Source organism: Solanum lycopersicum, chromosome 12, assembly GCF_036512215.1.
Source record: "Solanum lycopersicum chromosome 12, SLM_r2.1".
Lineage (NCBI taxonomy): Eukaryota > Viridiplantae > Streptophyta > Magnoliopsida > Solanales > Solanaceae > Solanum > Solanum lycopersicum.
Window position 1 is genome coordinate 63850625 of NC_090811.1, and position 13879 is coordinate 63864503.

Below are 13879 nucleotides of genomic sequence, written 5' to 3' on the forward strand. Positions count from 1 at the left end.
AAACGACTAACAGGTCGTTACAATAGATACCAATTTACCCATCGTTCATCCCCGAACGATCACAAGAAGAAAGAAACAAGGGCGAAAAGGAGTACCTGAATCTGTAAACAGGTGTGGGTATGTTTCTCGCATATCAGCCTCCTTCTCCCAAGTGGACTCTTAAACTGGTCGATTCTTCCATTAAACTTTGATGGATGCAATCTCACTTGATCTCAACTTGCGAATTTTCTATCTAGAATGGCAACAGGCTCCTCCTCATAAGTCAAATTCTCATCAAGCAGAACTGAATCCCATCGAATAATGTAGTTTCCATCCCCATGGTATCTTTTCAACATAGACACATGGAATACCGGATGCACTCCTGACAGTCCTGGGGGCAAGGCTAATTCATAAGCCACCTCCCCTACTCGCTTAAGTACTCCAAATGGTCCAATATACCTTGGGTTTAGCTTACCTCGCTTACCAAACCGCATCACCCCTTTCATGGGTGAAACCTTCAGCAAAACTTGCTCGCCCTCCATAAACTCCATGTCTCTAACTTTTCGATCTGCATATTCCTTTTGCCTACTTTGAGCCGCTAAAAGCTTTTCTTGAATAGATTTCACCTTCTCTAATGAATCCCTCAAAAGATCAGTACCCCAAGGTCTAACCTCAAATGCATCAAACCAACCAATGGGAGACCTACATCTCCTCCCATACAATGCTTCGAAAGGAGCCATATCAATACTTGAGTGATAGTTATTGTTGTATGAAAACTCCGCTAAGGGTAAGAAGTTATCCCAATGACCACCAAACTCTATCACACATGCACGAAACATATCCTCCAAAACCTGAATTGTTCGCTCAGACTGACCATCGGTCTGAGGGTGGAATGCAGTACTAAGGTCCAACCTAGTACCTAATTCAGCATGCAATGTTCTTCAAAACATAGAAGTAAACTGCGTACCTCTATCTGATATGATGAAAAGTAGAAATCCATGCAATCGAACAATTTCTGAGATGTAGAGTCTGGCTAACTTCTCTGCATTGTAGGTCACCTTGACCGGGATGAAGTGAACAGACTTAGTTAATCTGTCCACAATTACCCAAATAGAGTCAAATTTCCCCAATGTCTTTGGAAGACCAACCACGAAGTTCATTGCAATTCTCTCCCACTTCCATTCAGGAATGGGCATTCTTTGAAGTGTTCCTCCGGGCATCTGGTGTTCATACTTTACTTGTTGACAATTTGGACATTTGGCAACAAAATCAACAATGTCGCACTTCATTCTACTCCACCAAAAGTGTTGCTTTAGGTCACGGTACATCTTGGTTGCACCAGGATGTATAGAATATCCGGAGCTATGAGCCTCTGTAAGAATAGTGTGGATCAAATCATCAACACGGGGCACACATACCCTTCCCTTAATTCTCAAAACACCTTCCTCATCTATTATTGTTTCTTTAGCCTCTCCTCGCAACACCATATCCCGAATTCAGCTTAGTTTCTCATCATCAAACTGTTTTCCCTTGATCTTGTCAAGAAAAGAAGATCTCGCCTCCACACTGGCCAAAAATCCTCCCTTCTCATTTACTTCTAACCTCATAAAGTCGTTAGCCAGAGCCTGAACCTCTCTAGCCAATGGGCGTCTAGAAACTTGTAAGTGGGCTAAACTACCCATGCTCCCTGCTTTTCTACTTAAGGCATCTGCCACAACATTAGTCTTTCCTGGGTGATACAAGATGGTAACATCATAATCCTTCAGTAGTTCCATCCACCTCCTCTGTCTCAAGTTCAAATCTTTCTGAGTAAAGACATACTGTAGGCTACGATGATCCGTATAGACCTCACACTTGACCCCATATAGATAATGTCTCCATTGCTTTAATGCAAACACAACTGCGGCCAATTCCAAATTGTGGGTCGGATAGTTACGTTCATGCACCTTTAATTGCCTCGAAGCATAAGCAATTACATTCTTCTCTTGCATTAGCACTGCAATCAAACCAGAATAGGATGCATCACAATAAACAATGAAGTTCTTACCCTCTACTGGCAAGGTAAGGATAGGTGCAGTAGTCAGCAAGGTCTTGAGTTTCTGAAAGCTTTCTTCACATTCATCCGACCATACAAATGGAACATTTTGCTTAGTCAAGTTCGTCAATTGGGAAGCAATAGAAGAGAATCCATTGACAAATCGACGGTAGTAGCTGGCTAAACCAACAAAGCTCCTTATTTCTGACACATTAGTAGGTCTTACCCAATTCCTCACTGTTTTAATCTTGGAAGGATCCACCATCAATCCGTCCTTAGAAACTACGTGCCCCAAGAAGGACACTGAATCTAGCCAAAACTCACACTTAGAGAATTTGGCATAAAGCTTTTTCTCCCTCAACATTTCCAATACCATTCTCAAGTGTTCCTTATGTTCTTTCTTGCTCTTCGAGTATACCAGTATATCATCAATGAATACAATGACGAAGAGATCCAGATATGGTTAAAAATCCCGTTCATCAAGCTCATGAAAGCAGCAGGGGCATTCGTAAGCCCAAAAGACATTACTAAGAATTCATAATGCTCATATCTGGTTCGAAAAGCAGTCTTGGGCACATCCGTTGCCCGTATTTTCAATTGATGGTAACCAGATCTCAAATCGATTTTTGAGAAGGTACAAGCACCTTGTAACTGATCGAACAAATCATCGATGCGAGAAAGAGGATACTTGTTCTTAACAGTTACCTTATTCAGTTGTCTATAGTCAATGCACATCCGAAAACTTCCATCCTTTTTCTTCACAAACAAAACGGGAGCACCCCAAGGGGATGCACTTGGTCTAATAAAGCATTTGCTTAACAACTCTTGAAGTTGGGCCTTTAACTCTCTTAACTCAGCGGGAGCCATCCTATAAGGGGGTATGGAAATGGGGCGAGTGCCCGGCTCCAGATCAATGCAAAAGTCGATATCCCTATCCGGTGGCATACCAGGAAGGTCTGCAGGAAACACATTCAGAAACTCACGGACTATTGAAACCGACTCAATTGAAGGTACTTGGGTAGTCTCATCCCTGTGGTGTGCCAAAAAAGCTAAACAACCCTTTCTAACCATTCTCTTAGCACGAAGGAAGGAGATGATACGAACTGGAGTGGAAGTGTAGTCACCCTCCCACACTAACGGATCTGTCCCAGGCTTGGCCAATGTCACAGTTTTGGCATTGCAATCTAAGATTGCGAAGTTTGGAGAAAGCCAAGTCATACCCAGAATTACATCGAAATCAACCATTTCTAAGATAACCAAGTCTACATGAGTATTGCTCTCCATAAAAGTCACAGGACAAGACCTATACACCTTTTCAACTATCACAGACTCACCCACCGGAGTAGAAACACGAATAGGCATGTCAAGCAATTCACAATGTAAATTAAGACTAGTAGCAAATGAGGAAGATACATATGAAAATGTGGATCCAGGATCAAACAATACAAAAGTCATGCAATCACAAACCAAAAGATTACCTGTGATGACAGCATCAGATGTCTCCGCTTCAGATCTCCCAGGGAAAGCATAACAATGGGCCCTATCACCGGTCTATCCGTTGCCCCTACCATGTTGCGCTGCAGTAGTTCCAGTTTGCCCTTCACTCCGGCCATTTTGATGACCACCATTACCTCGGCCACCATGTCCTCCCGAATAACGGCCTCTTCCACGACCACCTCTACCTCTAATTATTGGGGGTCTGTAACTCTGTTTTGGACAATTTCTCCTAATGTGTCCAGTCTCTCCACATCCATAACACTCTCTGGATTCAAGCATAGGTCTCTGTGAGAATGACGAAGTTTGGGGATAACCTCCAAACTCAGAGAAGTGTTGACCAGTCTCCGGTGGACCCCCAACTACAGTCTGAAGTGAAGACTGAATAGGTCGGGCTGGATAACCTCCTGAACCCTGCCCTCTGGAGTAAGAACTATTAAACTCACCTCCCTTACGAAACCTTTTAGATGTCGATGCCATGGTGAAGTCATCTGGCTTCACTCCCTCCACCTCTATCACGAAGTCTACCACTTCCTGAAAGGATTTCGCTGTAGCCGCTACCTGTAAGGCTGAAATTCGCAAATCTGACCTCAACCCCTTCACAAAACGGCAAATCCGCTCTTGTAGACTGAAGCAAAGTTGGGTGGCATACCTGGATAATGCACGGAACTTAGCCTCATAAGCAGTCACCGACATCTTGCCTTGCTCTAAGCTCAAGAACTCATCTCTCCTCCTATCCCTCAAGGTCTGGGGGATATACTTCTCCATAAATAAGCTAGAGAACGACGCCCAAGTCATAGGTGGTGCCTGTGCGGGTTGACACTCAACATGTGACCGCCACCACATTTTGGCATTTCCCTGAAACTGATAGGTTACAAACTCAACGTCAAATCATTCCACTATGCCCATTTTATGTAGTAACTCATGACAATCAACCAGAAAATCGTAGGCATCCTCGGATTCAGCACCCTTGAAGACTGGAGGTTTCAATTTCAAGAACTTACTGAAAAGTTTATACTGATCGCTTGTCATTATTGGCCCTGTAGTCAAACGAGGAAACGTGCCTATTTCCAATGAGGCATCTATGCAGGGAGCCTCAGCAGCGGCCTGTCGTACTTACGGAACCTGAGGTGCTGGTGCAGAAAACACTGGAGGTGTCTGGCCTTGATCAGTTAACCCGCTAAGATAAGTAAGAACCTGATTAATCATCTTTGGGGTAGGTTGGGGTGGTAATTCCTCATTCTGCACTTGCTCACTTTCCCCTTCCTCACCCTCTCTTACTACTTCCTCAGTCAGTGGAGGAGTCACCACCCTAGTACTAGATGGGACAGGTGCTTGTCCTCTTCCTCTAGAGGAAGTCCTCCCACGACCTCTACCACGACCCCTTGTCACTGCTCCTCTTCGAGCTATAGCCCCAGTGGCTGGCTCAGACGCACTCTGTCCTGCCGGTGCTGGTGTTGGCGTAGTTGTTGCTCTAGTTCTAATCATCTGCGAAATAGAGTGAAGATGGTTAGATACCAATTTGTATCACCTAGATACCAATTGGATCCAAGTAATAGCACGAAAGAAAGAAAGAATAGAATTTTCCTAAAGTCTTATAGCCTCTCAAAGAAAAGTAAAGGCATCCCCCTACCGTTCTTTAAGACTCTATTAGACTCGTTCTTGTGTGATGAGACCAACGAACCTAATGCTCTGATACCAAGTTTGTCACGACCCAAAACGGGTCGCGAGTGGCACCCAGACCTATCCTACTATGTGAGCGAACCAACCAATCTAAACCCCAACATTTCAACCATAAATAATATAATGCGGAAGACTTAAACTCATTAATGAAAATCGATTAAATACTTCTAAAAACTCAATACTTATTATCCCCAAAATCTGGAAGTCATCATCACAAGAACATCTATCCTCAAATTACTAAAGCTAAGAGTATCTAAGAAACTAAAAACAAAAACAAGAGATAGTCCATGTCCGAACTCCAAGGACATCAAGACATGAATGAGAGAGAATCCATTCCGAGCTAGGAACAATAGCTCACCCTGAAAACTGACGCGGTGAAGACTGGCTAGAGTTGTTGTTGAGTTGAAGACGACGGCACGTTTGCTGCACTCCACAAATAACAAGAGAAAAACATACAAGTAGGGGTCAGTACAAAACACAGGTACTGAATAGATATCATCGGCCAACTCAAAATAGAAAACAGTATATATCAGATAATATCATAGAATCAACTACAATACTCAACATGCGGCATTTACAATTACCATAACCCTTGGTCACAACACCAAGCACGTCAATGAGGACTCACGCCTCCCCATCATACTCATTTGGGAATTAGGTTCATTAGATTGAGTACATTAACATAATTCAAGACTTCATTCTCTTTATTCCTCTTGTGTCGGAACGTGACACTCCGATCCCCTAATGCTACGTGCCGGTTCGTGACACCCGATCCCCTAATACTATGTGTCGGTTCGTGACACCCGATCCCCTAATTCTATGTGTCGGTTCGTGATACCCGTTCCCCTAATACTATGTGTCAGTTCGTGACACCCGATCCCCTAATTCTATGTGTCGGTTCGTGACACCCGATCCCCTAATACTATGTGTCAGTTCGTGACACCCGATCCCCTAATTCTATGTGTCGGTTCGTGACACCCGATCCCCTAATACTATGTGCCGGTTCGTGACACTCGATCCACTAATACTATGTGTCGGTTCGTGACACCCGATCCACTAATTCTATGTGTCGGTTCGTGACACCCGATCCATTAACCTCATTCTTTTAGTTCATCAAGCCCTCTTTTATACTAGGGCATCATCATTAACAAAGAGGTTTTTAACATTCAAGATTCAACAGCCTCATCATGCTCACTTTATCACAATTATATAATCACATTCATGCAAGCATACAATTAAGCATATAGAAGGGTTTACAACACTACCCAATACATATCATTCGCTATTAAGAGTTTACTACGAATAGCATAAACCATAACCTACCTCCACCGAAGAATTGCGATCAAACAAGCTAATTCCCCAAAGCTCTGTTGTCCTCTTCGTTCCTCCCTCTCTCGATCGATTCTCTCTTTCTCTCTGTTCTTTCTCTTTTTCTTATTCAAACCCTCTTTCTTTTACCCTAATTAGCATATAATTAAGTATAAAAGATGATAAAATACCCCACAACTTGTTCCAAGGTTCTCTCTTTTAACCCCCAAGTAGTTAAATTATTAACATTAAACCACTAACTTTATAATTATAAGCAGGAATAGTCCAAAACGCCCCTTAAAATATTCAACAGAATTCCGACCCATTCAGGGTTACGCAGACTGTGACGGGCCGTCGTGCCTGCGACGGTCCGTCCTGCTGAGTCGTCACAGAGTTCAGAGACTAAATTTTACTAAAGGGCCTATGACGGTCCGTCGTACCCACGACGGTCCGTCCTGCCATGTCGTCGCGAAGTTCAGAGAGTTGTTCTCAGTACCCAATTTTTCAGAATTCTAAGTGTTTTGGAACGACACACCCTCGACGGTCCGTCGTGCCCATGACGGTCCGTCGTGGGATCCGTCGACTCAAAATGTAATTACCAGAAATAAACTCTACTGCTCAAAACGACTAACAGGTCGTTACAAGGATCTTAGTTTAGTTAAGGTAAATTTTAGTGATTTAATTGTTTTATTTGTCAAAGTTATATATATAACTTTGACAAATAAAACAATTAAAACTTATAAATATTATTAGGATTTTATGGACAGTTATCAATTATATTATTAAGTTAGTTTATAACAGAACATATTTATTATAAAACGATAATATAAATTTATAAGTATTTTTAATAATTTTTAATATTTATAAATATAAATCATATTTTTGTAATACTCAAATATTTTTAAAAATATTGAGATCAAACACACAAGATAACTTCGCCAAAAACTTTACCCAAATATAATTTGTCAAGAATATTTGACAATTTGAAATAAAACACTTAGATAAGAATACTCCTCCTCCTGAAAAAAAGTAGTAGAAGTATTATCATAGGAATGTTTTATCAATTCATTTCTATTTATATTTATAAAAAATTTATTCCCAAAGGCAAAACAACTCTTTAAATTGTTCTATTTACATTCTTTTGAAACCATACTTTTATTCCATAGAAATACGGACAATGAGCTTATATATATATATATATATATATATATATATATGTATATATGTTTCCATCAATTTTTCTTTTAGTTTTTCTTTTGATATTCGGTATTTACATTGATTACATCGAAACATTCAATATTAAAGATAATTCATTCCTTAACTATGGCGATTTCATACTCACTTTTAACGAAATAAACATGTACGAGATAAAAAATATGTTTACATATCTACTAATAAATTTATTTGAGAACATATCGTCTCCTTTTAACCGATGGACTCTCAAATCAAATTCTTGACTTCCTCTAGCTATTCATTTTTTGGTAAAGAAAAAACTTTGGAATATTATAAAAATAATATACATTAACAATCATATATACATTCTTTATATATTATATATACACAATATACATTTAATTATATACAACAATAATATACATTCTTTATACATATACACTCTTGTCAAATATAATTGTATATAACAATGATACAGATTTTCTACACATTATGTACAATAATTGTACAGTTTCTATACCTATCCTATACAAATACAATTTATATACACATCCTATACAAATACATATTCTATACAACAATAATATCGTTTCTGATTACAAAAAGAAGTTAGTTCCTCCACTTTCACCTTAATAATACCTCCGTCATGACAGCAAAATGGACAATTGGAGATTATTTGAATACAAATTTGTAGAACCTTGAATGTATTATATACACATCCTATACAAATATATATTTTATACATATCCTATACAAATACATAATCTATACACATCCTATATTCCTATACAAATACATATTCTATACAACTATTACACAATTTCTATACACTACCTATACAAATACATACATATTATATACAATAATTATATACTTGCTATGCACATCCTATACAAAATAAATATTATATACACATTCTATACAGATATATATTCTAGACACATCTAATACAATACATACTCTATACAACGGTGATACAATTTCTATACACTACTATACAAATACCTATGTATTATATACATCTATTGTACAGTTTCTATACAATTGTATTTGTTTGATTGTGTCTTTTACCGATGTAAAGAACCTCTCTATTTATAATTGTTTTGTTTTCCAAAATTCATTCGAATTGGGAATATATACAAATTATTTATCTTTTTTTATTTGGTTTTGTTTCCTAATTAGGTTTGCTTTAGAAAAAAAGAGTTATTTAAGGAAATAAAATACTAGTTTCCGAAGGAATATTTACACGATTTCCCAAGTTGGGTCAAATTAGGAAATAAACTTGATTTTTTATTTGGATTGGTTTTTTTATTGGTTTTGGATTAATAAATTATTTCATTTGATTTCGGATTTAAAAAAAATAAAAATCGAGAAATTGGAAAAAAATTGAATTATCTCTCTCTCTCTCTCTCTCTATATATATATATATATATATATATATGTTTAGGTTTAGAATTAAGTTGAAATTAACTACATTTGTTCCTTTTTGGTTATTCCTTTCACGATGTTTACGTTTAAATTTTATGTTTGAACATCTATAATAGGTATATTTATAAATATAGTGTTTTATATTGAACCCTCTCAATAACAAATAAAAATAGATGGCTTAGTGGCAAGTTCCTTGAGTTTTATTTTTTAAAAGAAAAAATCAGTTCTGTTATGAAATTATATAAATTTAGAAGAAAAAGAAAGTAGGGAGAAGAAATAAGACTCTTGAAGTATACTCATGATTCATCGATCTATAACAAATCTTATTTACAATGAAGGAAAATCCTTTATTTATAGGGAAACCCTTACTTGGTCCCCTAGTAGGATTCCTAACTATATCCTACAAGAACTTCACATAATTAGACATTCACTATAATACAAATTGTTTATAATACTCCCCCTTGAATGTAGGTAGATATGTGCCTCGTTAAAACCTTACTAGATAAAACCCAGTAGGAAAAAAAATCTAGTGAAGAAAAAAGAGTACATATATCTAACAATACGCATTATGGATGTCTCATTAAAAACCTTACAAGGAAAACCTAGTGGGACAAAACCTTGTGAGGAAAAAAGAGTATTGTATATTAACTCCCCCTAATGACAACATCAAGAGACTTGGATTTTCGTTTTCCAATCTTGAGCATCATCTTCTTGAAAGTTATAGTTGGTAGAGACTTGGTAGATATATCAATTGTAGTATTACTTTGAACAAACATGTTGCATGTTTGATATCACCATTCTTGGGAGCTCATGAGTGTAGAAAAACCTTAACGAAGTATGCTTTCTTCTATCTGCTTTTATAAATCTTCCCTTTTGGGCCAAAGATTTCTTCAAGTTTCTTACTTCAACTTCTTTAAGTAAATAATCTATTGCCAAAAGTTTCAATTCTAGTCATCAACTTGCATAATAATACTTGTATATACTCTATGCATTTTGAATCTATTTAAACCTTATGAGGATGATAAACAAGTTTTTCAAAAACTTGTATATGCTTTAGATTTTGAACCCATTGGATATTTCCATATCAATTTTGTCAACTAATAACATTTAATATTAGATGTATGACATCTTCTAGTGCCTAGATTGTAAGTCAAATTAGCTTTACGCTTACCAAGATGCATCATTCCACTTTTGACTTGATAATTATTTCTACACAAGCATGCTTTAATAGATGTAAAATTCAAATCCTCATAATCTTTTACAATATTGCCCGCTATTGTATCAAAGATATCGTCAACGATATACTATTTTGTATCGATTCACAATACGACTAATCTTATTGAGATCTCATCACTTCATTATTTTTAGGTAGCTATCCCTCTCATCAGGTTTCATAAAGTGTTATGTCGTAGGCTCTCCAAGAGCACATTATCTCCTTATTATGATCATTTTGATTCTTTGATCCTCCCCATTTTTTCAAGGATTATTTTATGTAGAATTGATTAGTCTATCATGCTTCATGCATATCACAGACTTATCCTTAAGGGACATTCAATAGATGTATTTACAACTCTTGCGTTGCTTCTAGTCTCCCCCTTATGTTAGACAAACTAACATATATCTCATCTTTTGGAGAATCTATCTTTGTGCATTAATGTATATTCATTGATTATATACCTCATATGAAAATAATCAGATGAAAAATATTTGGTCCTCGACCATAAATCAATTGAAAGAAAATTTGATCATAATTTATCGGTCTGATGCGTACAATTACTTTTGTATGCAATATGGTATTCCACATCAGCATATGAAGCTTTATTTTCATAAACAATGATTTTACAATTTGAGACATGTAGTGTCACATCATCATCTTGAGTATTGTGCACTATGATTTCTCATCATAGTTTTAAAGCAATTGTAAATTTATTATATTGCTCCATTGCTGGAGATCGACCAAGCCATATTCTGGGAATTCAGATGTTGTTTACGAAATCGAATCAACACTTTCGCAGTAAAATGATCCCAATTTTCCAGTTGTTTGTTTTGGAAAATCCATTGTAACGTTGTCCCATTGAGATAGTACGATGACTTATGATTCTCTGTAATATCATAAAATTCAAAGTAGCGTTCCATTGTGTTAAATTGAAAAGAATGGAAATGAAAAGTTTAGACCGAAAGAAGATGAGACCTATCTTGCTTGGTGCAGTGAGAGTTCAAGTCAATTTTTCCTTTGGGAGTTGAAATTAATTTTTTGTGACTTCTATGCTAATCAGAGGTTTGTATACTGTGTTAATTTGAATTGAGTTTTTGTTATTTCTTAATGGTATATAATGTTTAGTTATTAGATTTTCGTTAATCAAAGGATTGTTCATGACCATTTAGTGAGTTCAATTGTGTTCTTCACTAGTGTCCAGCGTTGCCATGGTGAAAAGACTATGTTCCACTGTTCCAGTTGCATAATTAGATATATTTTATTTGATTGTCACATATACAAACAAATGTCGTATTGTTCTGAGGTTTCCACTTAATATCGTGTTTTATTATTGCTTTTCAATATCGTGTTGTATTTGTACTTCCTACTTAATATTGTGTTGTATAATTCGAAGATTTTACTCGGGTTAAATTGGGCGGGTCATAACCCAACCCGTATTTTAGCCCAACTCATTTGAGCCCAAAGTAAATTTGGGCGAGTTATAACCCAACTCGCTTTTTGATGCATTCCAATTTAACATTTTCAATTTCAGCCCAACTCGCCCATTTGACACCACGCATGCTTTTCTTTTCTTAATTTTTAAAATTAAAAGGAACTTTGAAAATGCAGTTACTATAACATTCAATAAATGGCCTAATGAAATCATGGATGACTTTTCAAAATGATCCATTGATGTTTGGGTAGTTAAATTGAGCAATCCCACTAACGACAACTGCTTGCCTGGAAATATACAGATATATTACACTTGGAACAAATTAAAAACTATAAATATTAATAATAACATATATTTGACAGACCTAATCAGAGAAACATCTAGACAAAAAAAACATAAGCATTCATTAAAGCAATTACGAATAACTATTCAACTTTATTATATTGATGCATGCTTTTCTTTTCCTAATTTTTTTAAACTACAAGCTACTTTGAATGTAGTTATAACATTCAATAAATGGCGCAATGGAAACTCGAATATTTTCTCAAAACAACACATTGATCTTGAGATAGTCGGATCGTCACTAACGATATATTCAAGGTAATAAATGAAAATAATTCAATAAAAAATATGATTCAATAAAAAATAATATAATTTCTTGTATGTTTTCCAATTAATCTCTAAGAAATAAAATCTTAAGTCATCATCCTACTAAATTAATAATACAATTTAATAAAAAAATAATTTATTTTCATAAATGTTATTTTCAGTATCAAACATAACTAGAAAAAAAAAGAAGATATTAAAAAATTATGCGGGGTGGGTTCATGCGGAGCAGGGCGGATTGAGTTTAAAATGAAAAGTGTTGTCATGCAGGATAAATTAAAAATTTTGCGGATTAAGCTAAACCCGCCCTACACCGCTCTATTGTCAAATCCCTAGGTGACAATGCAACAAGCAATTATCGTCTATCGGTTGAATACGAGCGTTATTCCATTTTAATTCTTTGAAGCTATACTATATATGATGAGCATGTTAGTTACTTTTTGTTCAACAAATTAAATATAATAAAAATATTTGAAAACATATATAAAACACAACCAAATCCGGTAAATCAACATAACATAAGCATTCAAATTAAAACGCAATTACCCAACTTTATTACATGAAATATGCTTTCATTTTCCAAAATTTTCTCAAACTAAGTTCATAAACAACTTAAATACTACTATGATATTTTGAGTAGATTCATACCGGAAACAACAATATATATGCATAAAAATATGATTTTTAACTTAAAACAACAAAGCTACTAATAACAAAAATGTCATCTTTTAACTGTAAAACTAACGGGAAACAACAACATATTCATTAAAATACGATTTTTAACTTAAAATAACAAAACTACTAATAACAAAAATGTCATTATTTATCTAACATGAAACAACAACATTTTTTTTTAAACAAAAAGAGTGTACGTATATACCAACTGTATTTCAACGTGTTTACAGTCGAAAAATACAGTATATATGTTGAGAAATATCAAAATTGCAGAAAACATGTGCTGTAGGTCCTAAAAATTGGTTGTGTGTCAATACATACAGGTTTCGGATATTGTATGCAAGTTTCAATACCTTTTTATTTATTATCATTTATAGAAATAATATGTTAAATCTGCATTATGTATTCAAAGTGAATTGTGTATGCAATAAATATTTATTATAAGTGTTTACATATATATATATATATATATATATATATATATTATGTTTGTAAGGAATTGATATATTGTATTAAGTGTATTGAAATATGTGATAGATGTATTAATCATCAATAAAACTTGTATTATATGTGAATTACAAATGAGATAATTGTATAGAATGACAAACTAATAATATAAAATAAATATAGTAGCTACCGTTTAATTTATTTGTGTTCCATAGCAAACTGTTTGTCAGTACCTCTTTCCCTCACATTTTCGCTCGCCTCTCTCCCTCTCGCTCGCCTCTTTCGCTCCCTCTCTCACTTTATACAATAGAATTGTATAAATTGTGTTTCTTATTGTATAAAGCGAGAGAAAATTATATATACACATGCAAATACATATATTTTCGTCTTATACACTTATTAT